Raw genomic sequence first — 17,006 nt, forward strand, 5'->3', positions numbered from 1 at the left:
GCCATGCCCTCCTTCAGTTCATCTTCCCAACCCAGGGATCAAACCCGGGTCTCCCACATTGCAGGTGGAATCTTGACCATCTGAGCCACCAGAGCAGCAGCGCAAGAAATTGAGTATCATAACTGCTGTCATTCAGGGTCTGGTGTCCTGGCCCAGAAATGCCCTCTAGAGGGCGCTGTGACACCAGAACCCAGGACAGGGCACACCTGGTCAGGGACCATGTCCACTCTGCTCCTGCAAGTAAGGGCAAATGAAAACTGAATCAATACATAAAGCGCTTCAGCCAACAATCAGAGAGTTTTGTTGAAATTCTTGAGTGAATTATTTTTATCTGAGGTGATTTGAACTTCAAATAGTTCAAGATAAAGGAAATGGGGACTTGGGCTAGCTAATATCTTCCCCTGATCTGACACGGGCAGAGACTGAGTTTATTAATAGCCTCTTGATGGACACTTCACAGTGAAAGGTGAAACAAGATGGGATCAAGTTTCTGGGTTTTATCCAGTTAGCAATGCCCAGTGGGTGAAATGTTACCAGATGGAAAGAGAAAGAACAGTGAGTCTTATAGGCTGCACTCTGAGCAGAGTGTATTTTTGCAAACACAGTTATTTGCAATTTGTGGATAATTTAAAGTGCTTTCAAAATGACAAATGTCAGGTTTATTGTTGTTGTTGTTTATTGAGTGCTTTCTGTATGCTAGGCACTTGATGAAGCATTTTCTTTTTGTCATCAATCTTAAGAACCATCGTTGTTGCTGTTCAGTCGCTAAGTTGTATCCGACTCTTTGCGACCCCCATGGACTGCAACATGCCAGGCCTCTCTGTCCTTCAGTATCTCTTGGAATTCACCCAAGTCCATGTTCATTGACACAGTGATGCCATCCAACCATCTCACCCTCTGTCGCCCCCTTCTCCTCCTGCTATCAATCTTTCCCGGCATCAGGGTCTTTTCCAGTGAGTTGGCCCTTCGCCTCAGGTGGCCAAAGTATTGGAGCGTCGTAAGAACCATGTGGGTGGATTATTAGCCTCAGTTTATACACAGAGGTGCTGAGAGACATTACTTAATTGGGCTGAGGTCTCACAACCAGCAATGAAACCATTATTTCTGTGCTAGTTTCCTGCTTCTAAGATCTAATCTCTCCCCTGGAAATGCCGCCTTCCTATTTTTCTTTGGAAGCTTTCACAGGACTGAGCTCTGACTTTCATGGGAGCCAGTCTCCCAGCTGCGCATCTCTGCTCAGCCCTGAAACTCAGGGTTAGAGATTTGCTTCTCCGGTAGCAACCATCTCAGTTGAATGATGGTCATTTTCCAACTGACCCTGGTACCTGTGCCTCTTCCTAGGATGACATGGGGGTGGCGGCGGGGAGCAGAAGAGACATGTTGTCTATGGGTCCTGCCCTTGGAAATTTTCTGGATGAGAGAACACTTCATGATGTATGGGATTCTCAAATGTTGGATGAGAGGGAGCCTTGTTGACTGTTATGTAATGTAGTCTTACACTCACAGCTGGCCTCGTGGGAGTCTTGTGGTCACTCCCAGTCCTGGTTATCAGACTCATAGAGTTTCTGAATAATATAGACTCACAGTCTGTGGGGTTCAGCCTCACACAATTATATACAAAAATATACCCAAATATCAGTTCAGTTCAGTTGTTCAGTCGTGTCTGACTCTTTGTGCTAGACTTTCCTGTCCATCACCAACTCCTGGAGCTTGCTCTAACTCATGTCCATCGAGTAGGTGATGCCATCCAACCACCTCATCCTCTGTTGTCCCCTTCTCCTCCTGCCTTCAATCTTTCCCAGTTTCAGGGTCTTTTCTAATGAGTCAGTCCTTTGCATTAGGTAGCCAAAGTATTGGAGCATAAGTCCTTCCAGTGAGCATTCAGGATTGATTTTCTTTAGGATTGACTGGTTTGATCTCCTTGCAGTCCAAGGGACTCTCAAGAGTCTTCTCCAAGAACATAGTTCAAAAGCATTAAATATGTTTCTGTATTAATATATAGATTTAAGTATAATAAATATACGATTTATAATAGTTATGAATATTATATATAATATTTTATATATTGTTTATGTTATATACACTTTTTTAGTGTCTATGACGCTTTACCAGGCATGCAGACAGAGTTTATGACCCTCTTTCATCCGTTCTTCTCCAGATATGCTTGGTTTCTTCCATTTACTCTTTGTTGTGAGATGAGATGTGATTTCTGCTTCTGTTGACACCCACTTGTATTCTTCAGAAAGATTCTATTTTGTCAGTGTCCTTCTTAAAGTTTTATCTGACCAGTACAATGTACAATGGCCCCTGGTCTTATTCTAGATTTAAATATCTCTTACTGTTTTCTAAGATCAAAGCATTCAGAGTTACTTAATAACTGCTGATGGCTAGGCCTTTTCTATCAGTTACGCAATGGACTTTATGAGCCTTAGTGTATCTGTCTTGGGCTTCCTAGGTGGCGCTAGTGGTAAAGAACCTGCCTGCCAATGCAGGAGACTCAGGCTTGATCTCTGGGTCGAGAAGATCCCCTGGAGGAGGAAATGACCACCCACTCCAATATTCTTGCCTGGGAAATCCCACTGGACAGAGGAGCCTGATGGGCTACAGTCCATGGGGTCACAGAGTTGGACATGACTTAGCAACTGAACAAAAAGCAGGACTTCCTATAAAAATGCCACTGGAAAGGTGGGTCCCACTTCCTTCTCCTTGCTTTGGCTCTGGCACTTACTGACCTTGTGGCTTCAGAAAGTCCTTCTGCACTTGAATGGCCTCATCTGTAAAATGGGCTACTGTGAGCGGGTAGATGATGTAATGCATGCTGCTTACCTACCAGAATGACCTGGGAGCTTCTTGAAGCTCCCACTAGAGTTTGACTCAATAGGTTAGAGTGGGGCCTAGAATAAAGAATGTTAGTGACTTTGCCAGTCATTTCTGATGAGTGAGCAGGTTTAGATCCTGAATCACAGCGTTTGTAAAGTGCTTAGCACACATTCAGTGCCCTGCAGGGGCCCCCGCCTCCTTTTCTTCTCCCATATCCCACCTCTCCTTTCCTCTGAGACATTTAGGGCTTGGTGCTGCCCACTTTGTATCCCAGAGGACAACCACAGGAGGAAACTCATTTAAAATGCTCTTCTCCAGATGTTTGCCTTTGATACAAATAGAAGAAAGAGCAATGGTTAGTTCAAATTTTCTGTTTAAATTTCACTGCCACTACCAGGTTTATCTTCTGTTGATAAGCCCCACGATACAGAGAGATTGAGGGCAGGAGGAGAAGGGGGTGAGAGGATGAGATGGTTGGTGGCATCACTGACTCAATGGACCTGAGTCTGAGCAAACTCTGGGAGATGGTGAAGGACAGGGAAGCCTGGGGTGCTGCAGTCCTTGGGGTCGCAAAGAGTTGGACACAACTTAGCAACTGAATGACACCAACAATGATACAGAGACAAGATCCTGCCCTGAGATCTTGGGATTATATTGCAGCCTGAGAAACCTAAGACATCAAGATCAGCCATAGTGGGGGAGATACCTTCTTTGGGTCAGGGGGCAAGCTTCCTCATGCACTTCAAATACCCCAGAAGCTTTCTCAAGCTTGTGTACAGTTGTAAATTGAAGGAGGCTGTGAGGTCATTGTGGCAGACAAAGTGGACCCAGCAGGTGGAGCTAGAGAGTCAGAGACATTGAAAAACCAGAGAGCCGGTCTTGGGGTCTCAGGAGGACGAGGTGGGGTAGTCGTCTTTGGCAAAGGTCGTGTATCAAAATCCCTGAACAACTTGTTTAAAAAAAAAAAAAAAGACTATTAAATTCCAGATCCCATCCCTATGGAATCCAGCTGTTGGCATTAACTAATCGCCCACGTAACTGTGATGTATTCCCAGTTTGGGAAGCATTGATGTAGAGATTACGGAATGATCTAGATGTGGTCCAGGCACATAAATGTGAGCCTGTCTGAGTAGAGAACTGTGCACTGGTCCTCAGACCAGCGGGAGCATCAGTAACACCTGGGTGCCAATCAAAAGTGCGGACTCAGACTCCACCCCAGACCTGCTGGGTTATAACCTGCCTTCTTCACAAGAGTGAGCCCTCTGGCTGACTCAGAGGTGGATCAGGGTGTGAGGTCACAGAGAATGGGGCTTCTCGTTTACCTGGGAACCTGTCCCTGGAATGGGAGATCCAGGAGACCCGGTCTGTGCTTTGTCCTTGGCACCTCTCTGAGCCTCAGTTTCTTCATCTTTATTGTACCTCCTTCTCAAGGTTGTTAAGGGAACTAATGCCCAACTCCTGTATTAGACTGTGAATTCTTTGAGGCAAGGTCCACATATTTTAAAAATTTCCCCTTGCCTAATGCCTAGCATTGAGCAAATCGGTTGTTTTGGCACAAAGAATGATAGAATCCTCCAAGCAGAAAAGACTTTGTGGATTGCATAGAACAGGGGACGCTGTGAATGGATGAGGAAGGTATGGTGAGGTTGACAGACATTTCTGGGGTCGGACACTCATTGGAAGGACTGATGCTGAAGCTGAAACTCCAATACTTTGGCCACCTGATGCAAACAACTGACTCATTTGAAAAGACCCTGATGCTGGGAAAGATTGAAGGCAGGAGGAGAAGGGGATGACAGAGGATGAGATGGTTGGATGGCATCACCGACTCAGTGGACATGATTTTGGGTAAACTCCAGGAGTTGAGGATGGACAGGGAAGCCTGGCATGTGGCAGTTCATGGGGTCGCGACTGAACTGAACTGAACTGACACTCTTATTGGCACATGGGCTTCCTGCGAGAACACCTGTTCTCTGTGAGTTCTCCTTCTCTTGGCTCCCCAGAGCTGAGCTCAGCTCCCTGTCTTCGTGAGGGTCCCCTACCCCTCTGACCAGCCATCTCTGTACCCTCTGAACTTCTGTGCCATTGGGTGTTGGTGTTGTTCATCCACTCATGCCTCCTGGACTGGCCTCCTCATATGTCCTGTCCACACTGTGTTTTTTTCTGGAAGCTGCTGTTGTGTCTCACTGTACATTTCAAGCTTTGGGGGGCAGGGCCAGGGTTCTTTGGGTTCCCATCTGCGCCCCAGCCCAATACCTAGCACGAGACTGAGCACGTGATAGTCCGTGCTAACTTGCTGAATATCTGTTAATGTTTTAAAATATGAAATCTTTCATACATCCATGATGCAGTATAATATAATGAACATTTGCATCCCTACTACTGCTTAAAAAAAGGATTATTACAGTTGGAAGGCTCAATATACCACTCTCCAATCATTTTTTCAGCATCTGTGTATCTCCATGACAGTCCATTGTCTGTGACATCATATGGTTTATTTGTTTGATTTTGCTGTTCATCAAATGAGCATCTTAAAACCAAGGTCCAAGTCAGTCAGGAGGCTATAATTCATTCAGTTCCAGTCGCTCAAGAATATTTATTAAGAGCCTTTTGTATGCCAAGAACTGTCCTAGAAACTTGGGATGCATCAGTGAACAAATCTGACCAAAACAAAACAAATAAAAAATGAAGTCTTGCTCTCCTGGAGTTCACAGCTGGACAATCCATAAACAATAAGTATAATAAATATCTAATGTGTTAGAGTTAAAAGTGCAATGGAAAAAAAAATAGCCCACGGATCAGAGATTATAAGGTGGGAGGGAAGACTATAGTCAAGAGTGGCTTGTTGGGAAGGTGATATTTCGGCAAAGACTTGAAGAAGATGAGAGTTGGTCAGTTTATTTGCAGGGAAATGTTTTCCTGATGGAGAGAATAACCAGTAAGGATCTTTGCTATTGTTGTTGCCTAAGACAGAGCATTTGGGGACCAGCAAGGAGGCCAGCATGGCTAGAATGGAATGCGAGGGAGGTGGGGCATCTGGAGGTGAAGTCAGGGCCAGGGTGGGGGTGGGGCGGAGGAGGGAGCTTTTAGAGTTTTCCAGGCCACGGTCAGCACTTTGGCTTTTATTTTGGCCATTGCAAGGTCTGAGCTGAGCAGTGATCTTTTCTGACCTCCTGGGTTGCAGTGTGGAGAGTAGGATCAGAGAAGCAGGAAGTCGATACAGGAGGCCACTGTTGTGAATGAGAAGACAAATAAGGGGGTTTGGACTAAGGGGAGAGCCGTGACGGGGGTGAGAAGTAATCAGACCCCAGACATGTCCTGAAGACAGAGCCATAGGGATTTCCTGGTGAATCATATGTTGATGTGAGAGGAGAGAAGAATGCCCAAGCACCTGAAAGGCTATAGTGACCATCAACCAAGACAAGGGAAGCCGTGGGCAGAGCAGTATGGAGGTCAGTGGAGATCTGCATGTGCTGACTTGGAGAATGCTGCTAGGTTTCACATTTGGAGATAACAAGCAGGCAGTTGAATACACGATTCTGGACTCTGTAGAGAAACTGAAGCTGGAGACACACATTTGGGATAACGTAGATATTTAAAGCCACGAGACTGGATGGGGTCACCGTGGGAGTCAGTCAGCTCGAGAAGAGGAACTCGGTCTGGTCCCTGGAGGGCAGAGGAAAGACCTGCAAGAAAACGAGAGCCAACATTGGAGCAGGAGGAACAACCAAGGGAATTGGTGCCCTGGAGGCCAGAGGAGGAAGTGTTTCAAGGACAAGGGAGTGAAATGGTGTCCCACATTGTTGATGGATGAAAAGCACAATTAAGGACTGAGAAATGTCCATTGCATTTAGCAACCTGGATGCTGTTGGTGACCTCGATGAAGACAGTTCTGGTGAAATTGTGGAGGAGGCGGGGGAATCAGACTAAAGGGGTTTAAGAGAGGAACAAGAAGAACGAAACCGAAGAAAACAAGAAGAGGCGTTTGCTGGGAAGCGAACCGAAAATGGACAGTAGCTGGCAGGGGAATCCAGGGGAGAGAGAGGCTTTGCTGGGTACTGAACAGACAAGACAAGAAGATAGCGTGTTTCCTTGTTGATAGGATGGACCAACGGTGGAGATGGGAAAGTTGATGATGTGTTAAGAGGGGCTTCTCTCTGTCGCTGGTGTGGGGGCAGAAGGCCGACTTCCTAAGCCCTGATGCACAGGCTGCTGCAGACTCTGGGCTTTCCAGCCAGATGGGGAGAATCAGGAGCAAAGCCAGCTTCATCCTCAGCACTGCCAGCCTGGAGTGGCCTGAGGGTGCCCCTTTCTGGTCCCGAATCAAGCCGCAGGCACCAGAAGCCCCTTCTCTGAGCTCGGAGCCCCTTTCCCTGCTGTGGGAGATTCCTCCCCCTCTCAGCCTTGAGACCCCCACCCACCTTCACGGCTGAATTTGGCTGTCTCTCCCCTGTGGCCCTCCCTGTGATCCTATCCTGTTATGCTCTCCGTTACATGGTTTTCCAGGTTGGCAGGGACCCCCGCCCCCCCGTCTCTGGGTCCCCAGCCTCCGGCCCAGGGGAAAGTGTTTGTTTCCAAGAGCGGGGCTGCATCCTGTAAGAGCAGGCGCGTGGTCCCGGTCCCCTCACTTGGGTCCCAAGGAAGAGGCACCCACTTCTGTGGAGCTCTGGCTTATTCCCTCTCTGTTTCAAAGCCCTGATGCACAGGCTGGTGCAGCCTCTGGGCTTTCCAGCCAGATCAGGAGAATCAGGAGCACAACTAGCTTCATCTTCGGCACCATTCAAATAGTGAAGCCATCATTCAAACAGGCAGCCCCTCAAACCCCAGGCTCCCCATGTGTGCCCCGAGGCCAGCCCCCTGCACATCCCAGAGGCCTTGCCCAGCTCCTGTGTTTTGGCAACCTGGGCTCTGACCGCCCTCCAGGCTGGGGCAGCAGCAACTCCTGGGGGCTGGTAGCCAAGCTGGGGTTGAGGGGCAGGAAGGAGAGTCCCTGGCCACTCTGGGCCCCATCAGGCTTTGGCTCCTGCTTCTCGCTGCCTTGGCTTGAAAGCCTGGCCAGCCGGAGGAGTCTGCGCATCACGACCAAGGAATTGAGCCTGTTTTCCCATCTCTGGGAAGCTGGCATTCGCTGAACCTCGGTGACCTGCTGATTTCTTTCTTGCTTGTTGTTGATAGTGATGAGGCTTGGCCCGGGAACAGGGAAAGGCCACCATCACAGACAGGCTGAATGAAGGAGCTCTTGGTTGGCCATCTTGCTGGCTGAAAAACCTCTCCCACCTAATTAGCCTCTTTGCTGTGGGCACCTGGAAGAGCCTGGTAGCAAGCCCCTCCTGTGTCCACCCCAATTACAGCCCCTCCTGACCATCTCTCCAGGCCAGGAGCAAGCGCCTCTCCAGGGCTCAGTCCACGCCTAGGAGGAGGGTTGTCATGCTTCTTTCAGCTTTGAGTGACATCCTAGCCTGGAAGTGCCCAGCTTTGCCTGCAGTCCTGGCCAGGGTACAGGCAGCTGGATGATCAGCTGGATGGACACAGCGTCACTGTGTCCAGCACTTAAACAACTGAGCTGTCAGTTTCTCTTGAGCAACAGACAATCTTTCCATCCAATGCCCACCTCCCTGCATGCATCTGTGCTAAGTGGCTTCAGTCCTACTCTTTTCGACCTCATGTACTGTAGTGTGCCAGGCCACTCTGTCTATGGAATTCTCCAGCCAAGAATACTGGAGTGGGTTGACATGCCCTCCTCCAGGGGTTCTTCCAACCCAGGGATTGAACCTGTGTCTCTAACGTACCCTGAGTTGGCAGGCGGGTTCTTTACCACAAGCACTACCTGGGAAGCCCACCCATCCTCCCCTGCAGGTCCCAGGTGCACAAGGATGTGGATGTCTGTCTTCTGGGTCAGTTCAGAGCCTGGTGCTCTGGGACGGGGCTGGAGGCAGGGCTGGGGAGGCGCTGGGGGCAGAGCTGGACTCCTTGGGGCATAGCGTGTCCTGCCCTGTCCTTATTCTTCTGCTGGCACCTCCTCTTGTCCGCTGCCTGCGCTCCAGCCTGGCAGGGGGCCAGCGGTCTCAGGAGACCAGATGCTTTCATAGACGGAACTCGATGTACGCAGGGTCAAGAGGCTTTCTCTGGGTTCTTTATGTAAAAGTCCTCCCCGGAATCAGCGCTGCTGTGACTGGCTCCCACCTCGCCCGCCCCTTCTAAGAACAGCAAGAACAGAGTCACGTGGATCTAATGTCTTCAGAGGCAGCAGTTGCTTCACCTTCTTGGTGGTTGTTTCTGCACAGAAACCCACCCACTTTTGAACTGGTGGATCAGGCTCTGATTCTTTCCCCCCAAACACTCCTTCCGACCTTACTCTCCACCATTCCCATCCTCCCATCATAAACTGTTTTTCCCGCAGAGCAACTGAATTTGCTGAGTGTATTTAATCTGTGGACACTGTGGGTAAAAGATTAGCTCTGTTTGTTCTCTCTAAAGGCTGTTTGTATCTTAAAAGATGAGCTTATTAATTCAGACAAATATTCAAACTGGCAGGACTGTATTATTGTGTCTCTTTAAAAAAGTGTATCTATGTAAAACTTTCTAAGGGGCATTTGCTTGCTGAGGCCAAGTCATGATTTGTAGTGGAAAAGAATAAAGTGTGTTATAAGTTGACTTGTGTTCCGCTTTGGGAGAACTAACCAAGTTTGACTTCATGGGCTGTGCGGTTTCCAATCCTTTGGGGAAAGCCTGCCAGGGTTGGATGTCACCTCACGCTCCACCACCTCCGTGACTTAAGGGGTCTGAGTTGCTGGAGGATGTTCAGGAGAAAGATGATAAAACGGAGAAAACATAGAAACTGAAGTTCTGCATTGCTTCCCAATGGCCATGGGTCATGAGCTTTGACATATGAAATGCAAAGCCTTTGAGCAATCGCTCTCTACTGTGCTATTAGTATAAATATGGTCTGTGTGCCAGCTGACCACACCCGTGGTTACATCATTCTCTCATTCAGACATTCAACATAATGAATATCGAGTGGCCACATGTACTGGGCTCTAAACAGAAAGAAGAGTAAGCTGGTGGCTGGTCTTAGGGAGCTCCCAGTCCAGTGGGGGACAGGCAGGCAAGGCAAGTGGAGAGGTGTGGTGTTAAGAACAAGGTGCTAGGGAAATGCTGACGTGGAAATGATTGACGGCAGCTGGGTCAGGCAGCACAAAACACATGGAGGGTGAGTAGGTAGCGGGTCAGTCAGACAGAATGGTCTAGGGTAGAAAGAGCCTGTCGGCTGTGTGGCCTTGGAAAAATCACTCAACCTCTCTGAAACTTGGCTTTTCCAATAAAAACCAGGATGGTGATACCCACAACACTTAGAGAGGAATGATGAGAATTTGAATGTAGGAAGCACCTGGTACAGCACGGGACACGCAGGAGGTGAGAGCTATGATTCCACTCTAATCTCTGAATCACTCAAGCAATCAAGGCTTAGTCACCTTTGCAATTGTCCTAATGATGAACTCAGTACCTAGACAGGGCAGGGCAGGTAGGAAATAATTAGTGACCAGACGTGACTAATCTTGTGCTTGCCGGTTTCTCTGCTCTGAACTGCAACAGCGCTCTTCTGGAGAAGGAAATGGCAACCCACTCCAGTATTCTTGCCTAGAGAATCCTGTGGACAGAGGAACCTGGTGGGCTGCCGTCTATGCGGTCGCACAGAGTCGGACACGACTGAAGTGACTTAGCAACAGCAGCAGCAACAGCAACAGTGCTCAAGCTTGTTCACAGCCCCTGGCAGGGAGACATACACAGTGGACTCTCAGCACCAGTGAGGAGCTTCACCGGAGCTTAATTCCGTCATTAAATTACACGTACTGGTCACCATCATAATAATATGACATTTATTGAATGTGTGCTATGAAGCTGTTTTGGAGCTAAGTGCTTTAAGTTCATTTACATTCAATCCTCATCATAACAATGTAGTTTTATCCCCATATTACAGGTGAAAAAGTTGAAGCACAGAAAAGTTAAGGGACTAGATCAAGGTCACACAGATAGTCTGTGATGGATCTAGGATTTGAGCTGGTGGGATTCTAGAATCTGTTTTAGTCACCCTGTACAAAACTACTTGAAATGCTAATCGGTGTATCCAAGGCTGACGTGTCCCTTCTGGTTGGTTGGGTATCTCTTTGGTTTGGGCAGTGGCCATACTAAAACTGTCTCTCAACTATTTTGTATAATCTCCCTGGTTCAGTCTTGTACCTCGTCGCCATAGCACAGACAGACGAGTTCTCCTGTTTTCACTCATTTTTACCACCCTCCCTCCCTCCATCCCGGGCTTCCCTCGTGGCTCAGCTGGTAAAGAATCCGCCTGCAATGTGGGAGACCTGGGTTCGATCCTTGGGTTGGGAAGATCCCCTGGAGAAGGGAAAGGCTACCCATTCCAGTATTCTGGCGTGGAGAATTCCATGGACTGTACAGTCCATGGGTCGCAAAGAGTCGGACATGACTGAGCGACTTTCACTTCACTCCCTCTGTCCCAGCCTTCCTGTGGCTGCTTCCACTAGTCACCCCATTCAGACTTGAATTGCTGCCTTGCCTTCCCCGGGGGGACGGTGGAGATGGGAAATGTGGTTGACTGGCCCCTGGGGTTGGAGACCACACCTGTTATTTCTGCCCCAGGATGTCCCCTGAATGAGTTACTGAACACAGGTATCATCATCTACTCAGTGAAAAAGGATTTCAAGTTTGTGTGGTTTGGGGAAATGCTGCATTTTATATTCCCTTTAGGAGACTGACAGCATTCAATGAGGTAGTAAGGGTGCTAAGAAGCTATGCTGGAATAAATATTTATCTCTGTTTTATCTGATGTTTCCAGATTCATCTGCCCCACCTCAGAACTGGTTTTTGCATGGGCTTCCCTGGTGGCTCAGACAGTAAAGTATCTGCCTGCAATGCAGGAGACCCAGGTTCTGTCTCTGGGTTGGGAAGATCCCCTGGAGAAGGGAATGGCAACCCACTCCAGTATTCTTGTCTGGAGAATTCCTCAGACAGAGGAGCCTGGCTGGCTACAGTCCACGGGTTAGCAGAGAGTCGGACACGATTAAACAACTTACACTTTTCACTCCTACCAACGCAGGAGAAGTCATTGGGGAAGACTGTCATGTGTGCAGGGTGGCATGGGGGTGGCTCGGCTCTGAGCTGCCCTCTCATGGGCTTGGATTGAGCACTCTTACTGGGCTTCAGGTGCCCCAGGAGCCCAGAGTCACTTCCCTGAGAGCCCTGAGCTCTCAGCTTGGCCTGATCCTCTCCAGGTCCCTAGACTCCTGGCGTTGTCCCAGGCTTTGTACCAAGTCTTACTTTTCTCTGGATCCCTGGCTCCTCGCACAGTGCGTGGCAAACAGTGGGTGCTTCATAATTGCCTGTATTGAATGAATTCCCCATTAGAACCAGCTAATTAGAGGTTATGTCCTTCTTCCCCATCAAACCTTATCCTTGTATAGACACACACGTGTGTATGTCGATAGGTCTGTGTGGGCCCTTCTCAAAAATAGGCAAGGAGGCGTGTATGCACTGGGACTGGATTCCACACGGGAGAGTTATCCTCATCATTTTGCCACAAATACACATGCAGACACACAGAAAATAAGAAGACACACAGGTAAACACACAAACTGGGCTCAATTCAGTTCAGTCACTCAGTCGTGTCCGACTCTTTGCGACCCCATGGACTGCAGCATTCCAAGCCTCCCTGTCCATCCCCAAATCCTAGAGTTTATCCAAAGTCATGTCCACTGAGTCGGTGATGCCATCCAACCATCTCGGTCATCCCCTTCTTCTCCCGTCTTCAATCTCTCCCAACATCAGGGTCTTTTCCAATGAGTCAGCTCTTCACATCAGGTGGCCAAAGTATTGGAGTTTCAGCTTCATCATCAGTCCTTCCAATGAATATCCAGGACTGATTTCCTTTAGGGTGGACTGGTTGGATCTCCTTGCAGTCCAAGGGATACAAGCAAAACATAGACATGTTTGCAGAAATAAGCACGATCACTGTCCACCAGAAAATGATGTGAGGATGTAGTTTTGTATATAAACAAACAGGGAAACACAACCCAGACCCCTCTCCCTGACACACATCCTCTGTCCTGGCTATTTATCTCTCCAATGCTTTACAATGTAGTGCCTTCATCCAACGACTGTCTCAATATAGCTTGTGATTTCGTGGGTCAGGATTCGGGCTAGACTTGGCTGGGTGATGCTTCACCTCCTCACATGATAACTCGGTGAAATTGACTGCTGGACAGGCTGGTCTGGGAAGACCATGCTGGCTTCTCTCATGTGTCTGGTGGCTCGGTGGGGGTGTCTAGAAGGTGGGGCCAAGCTGGGACTGTGGCCAGAAGGGCCTACAGGGCCTCTCGGATAGGACATCTCAGGGTAGTCACGCCTCTTACGTCGTAGCTGGCATCTCCCACAAAGAGCATTACAAAATGTGGAGGGGGTGCTGGAAGGTTTCTTACGACCTCGGGAGTTGAAGGATGTCACTTGTCCTCCACATCATTGAACAAGCAAGTCTGTCAGGCTTGCTCAGATGTTTTTTTTAAAATTTTTCTTAAACATACTCACCTCACTGTTAATAAGGTGTGGAGTTAATGCTCTGTGCTGGTATTACCAGGTAATAATGCCAGTATTAACATTGCCCACAATAGACTTTGATAAAACCCATTTCCTTACACCCAAAAAGTTAAATTTTGTTGTTATTTAGTCACTAAGTTGTGTCCGACTCTTCGCAACCCCTTGGACTGCAGCAGGCCAGGCTTCCCTGTCCTTCACTATTTCCTGGAGTTTGCTCAAATTCATGTCCATTGAATTAGTAAATTGCTGTTTTCAAAACATACTGAACTCCCAATACTTGAGAAAGTATTCCATACACCATTTTCCCATCATTCTTTAAATCTGAACTTATATTATTAATATACATCAGTGGAGGATGTTAAAATGAAATCGTTGAAACAAATTATGACTGTACAAATCAAAATACCAGTAGTAAATAATAGACAAAGAGTATTTTACATATACTATATTACGTATGGCCTTGCAATCTGAAACATTACAAACAAAAATAACAAGAATTATCACATGGAATGAATAAGAAGTCTCACTCAGATTCAAGGGGAGGGCTGCTAGACTTCACCTGTCAATGGCAGCAAAGAATTTGAGGCCATCTGGAATCAGTCACACACACATGCACACACGCGCTTCCCCTATTAAGCACACCACTGGGATTACATCTGGGCCTGAAACAGTGGGAGCTGTGAGGGCTGTGCACTCTTACCTTAGGAGGCTAAGATAAGAGTCTGTGCTGGGTCACTCCTTTCAGTGGAGGGTTCTGTCCTGGAAGTTACATCTCAAGCAGTTGCAGGACCAGCACCACCTTCATCTTCCCTTAAGATCACGAAAATCAAACCATCCGCAGCCCCACTCCCGTATCAGTTGTCTGCAGTGCAAATGGAGTGATGTTGGAGCTCTCAGGTCAAATCCCAGCTCAGCGACCCCCGCTTGCTAGTTGTGTGACCTTGGCCACGTTCCTTCTGAGCTCCAGTGTCCTCCTCTGTATATTGAAAAAGTGACAATTCTACTGTTGCATTCAACACGTGTCTATTGACCACCTTTCAGGGGATGCCGTGGTGAGAACCACAGGTACTGTCCCTGATGGATGTCTTGAGCTGGAGAATGACACCAACAGTTGTAACTTTGCCAACCGTGTGAAGTGCTGGAAAGGAAAGATGAGGGTGCCGTCAGAGGGTGAGTGATCAGGGAGTGCAGTCAGGATGGAACCGCTGTTAAGGAGGCCAGGAACAATTTCTCTGAGATGACACTTGGTGTGGTCTGGGGGATCTGTAGTGGCTCACCAGTTGAAATGTGTCTTGGGCAGAGGAAACAGCATATGCCCAGGCCCTATGGCTGGATGGAATCTATTGAATAGGAGAGACGGAAAAGCCCAGTGTGAGTGGGTCAGAGATCGAAGGGTGCAGGTGGGAGGTGAGACTGGACAGGTGGGTAGAAACTTCATTCATCATGTTAAGAAAGAGTTTAAAAATTGTATGTGTTCATTCGTGTCCGATTCTTTTGCAACCCCATGGACTGTAGCCCACCAGGCTCCTCTTTCTTTCCTGGGCAAGAATGCTGGAGTGAGTTGCCATTTCCTTCCCCAGGGGATCTTCTCAACCCAGGGACTGAACCCGAGTCTCTTGCCTGGGTCTCCTGCATTGGCAGGCAGATTCTTTGCCACTTGATACCTTTTATATATTGACTTGAATGATTTGACTTATGGAGGTTAAATGACCAGATTGGGTTTCAAGAAGCTCCCCTTGGCTACAGCACAGAAATGAACTATAGAGTGGCAAGAGGAAATGGGGGCAGTCCCATTAGGAGGCAGAATAGTGACCCTTCCCCCAAAGGTGTCCATGTTCTGATCCTCAGAAACTGTGAATATGTTAATTACATGGCAGAAAAGAATTAAGGTTGCAGATGGAATTAAGATTACTCATCACTGACCTTAAAATAGGGAGATTATCCTGGATTATCCGGGTGCGCCTGGTGTAATCACATGAACTCAGAGAATGGGTCAGAGACATGGAATCTCAGAGGCACCTGACCTTCTCTCGGGAGCTTTGAAGATGGAGGAAGTGTTACTAATCTTGTGTTGTGGTTGAAGAAACTGAATTTCTGAGACACGAAGTGACCTACCTAGGACAAAGCATTAGTTAAGTATTATAACCAGGGCTTAGATCCAGTTCTCTTGACTATAGATCTTCTTTCCATTTCTACACTGGGGGACCCAGGTTAGAGCCTGACTGCGTCCCTTTCCAGCCCCGCCTATAGTGTCCTCCTCTTCACCCATCTCCTACCACCAGGGCAAACCCTTCCTTACCCTCTTCCCTTATTTTGAGTCATGCTGACAGAGGAGGCTGAGCTGTGGAAGACAGGAGTCATGGCATTGGAATCATGAGGTAGGCGGACACGTGCATTTAAGCTTATAGAATTTTGGAGGTAAAGAGCCCTTGGAACTCACTTAGTGTAATTCTGCCCTTTGGTTTCTATTTCAGGTGCTCTCTACTATATAATGATTAATGTAGTCAAGTGAACAGCAAATCAACACAGCCTAAAGGAAGAGAGTGGAAATGTGTCTATCTCCTATCTATTATTCTGCCTACATTTACAATGTCCATTCTCCAAACTGTTTTCCCATGTTCTATATCTATCTAACTATCTACCTGTCTATTTGTATCTATTACTGTATATATCAAAGGACAAAAGATGGTTCAAAACATAACAGAATTTCTGTCTTGATCAGTTCAGGCTGTTATAGCAAAAATACCACAGATGTTTCTGTGGCTTAAACAACAGAAGTTTAAGTCTCATAGTTCTGGAGGCTGAAGTCCAGGGTTTGGGTGCCAGCAGAGTTTGCTTCAGTGGGAGCCCTGCCCCTGGTTCGTAGATGGCAACCTTCCTGAGGTACCCTTACAGGGCAGAGAGAGTTCTCTCCTGTCTCTTCTTACGGGCACTAATCACATTGTGAGGGCTCCACCCTTATTACCTTATTACCTGTCAAATCCTCCCTCCACAAAGCATCCTACTAGGGATTAGGGCTTCGAACTTGAATTTTAAGCAGGGTCAGAGTGAACATGAACAGTCAGTCCATAATGGTTACATACATTTAAATTAAGCAAGGAAGAAAAGGAAAAAGGAGGTAGAGGAAAAAAAAATAGAGCCAAGAATGAGGCTAACACAAATGTGAATGTGATAGAGTTTCGCTCATTTACAAGGAGAACAGTGGAAGTGGAAGTGTGGCTCTGGCCCCCTAAGGAAGGACCTGAGCCATGACACACTTCATGGTGTGAATAAGGGGAAAGCAAACCAGCTGTTCAGAAGACGTTCGCCTGCTCCTGACATCGAGTCTCCCACGTTATGGTCATCATCCAGGATTAGCAGCTAACTTTTGTGCATTACGGTTTTATACAATATTATCTCTTTTCATTCTTACATCAGCTGCAGAACTATTTTATTGTTCTCTTATTGTTCGCTTCTTTTTACCGATGAGAAGACTGGGGCTTAGGAAGGTTAAATTCCTCCCTAAAGGCCATACAGTTCTTAGTGAGAGAATGGGGGTTCAAACCCAAGTTCATTTCTGTCTTCTTCCACGGTTGCTA

At 47.6% G+C, this 17,006-nt stretch overlaps 1 protein-coding gene across 14 annotated transcripts in view; it reads left to right on the forward strand.

Annotated features, from left to right (window-relative positions):
• LPIN1 (lipin 1) overlaps positions 1-17,006 on the forward strand; it is a 373,872-nt gene that overhangs the window by 14,042 nt on the left and 342,824 nt on the right. The window contains exon 2 of one of the 14 annotated variants that reach the window (XM_081596565.1): positions 2,456-2,685. The exons of the other annotated variants lie outside the window; for them this stretch is intronic. The gene's annotated coding sequence lies outside the window, so the exon portion shown is untranslated. The remainder of the gene's footprint in view (positions 1-2,455; positions 2,686-17,006) is intronic. 14 annotated transcript variants of the gene reach the window in all.

The sequence above is a fragment of the Giraffa tippelskirchi genome, chromosome 4 (assembly GCF_054371585.1).
Source record: "Giraffa tippelskirchi isolate mGirTip1 chromosome 4, T2T-mGirTip1v1.2.pri, whole genome shotgun sequence".
Lineage (NCBI taxonomy): Eukaryota > Metazoa > Chordata > Mammalia > Artiodactyla > Giraffidae > Giraffa > Giraffa tippelskirchi.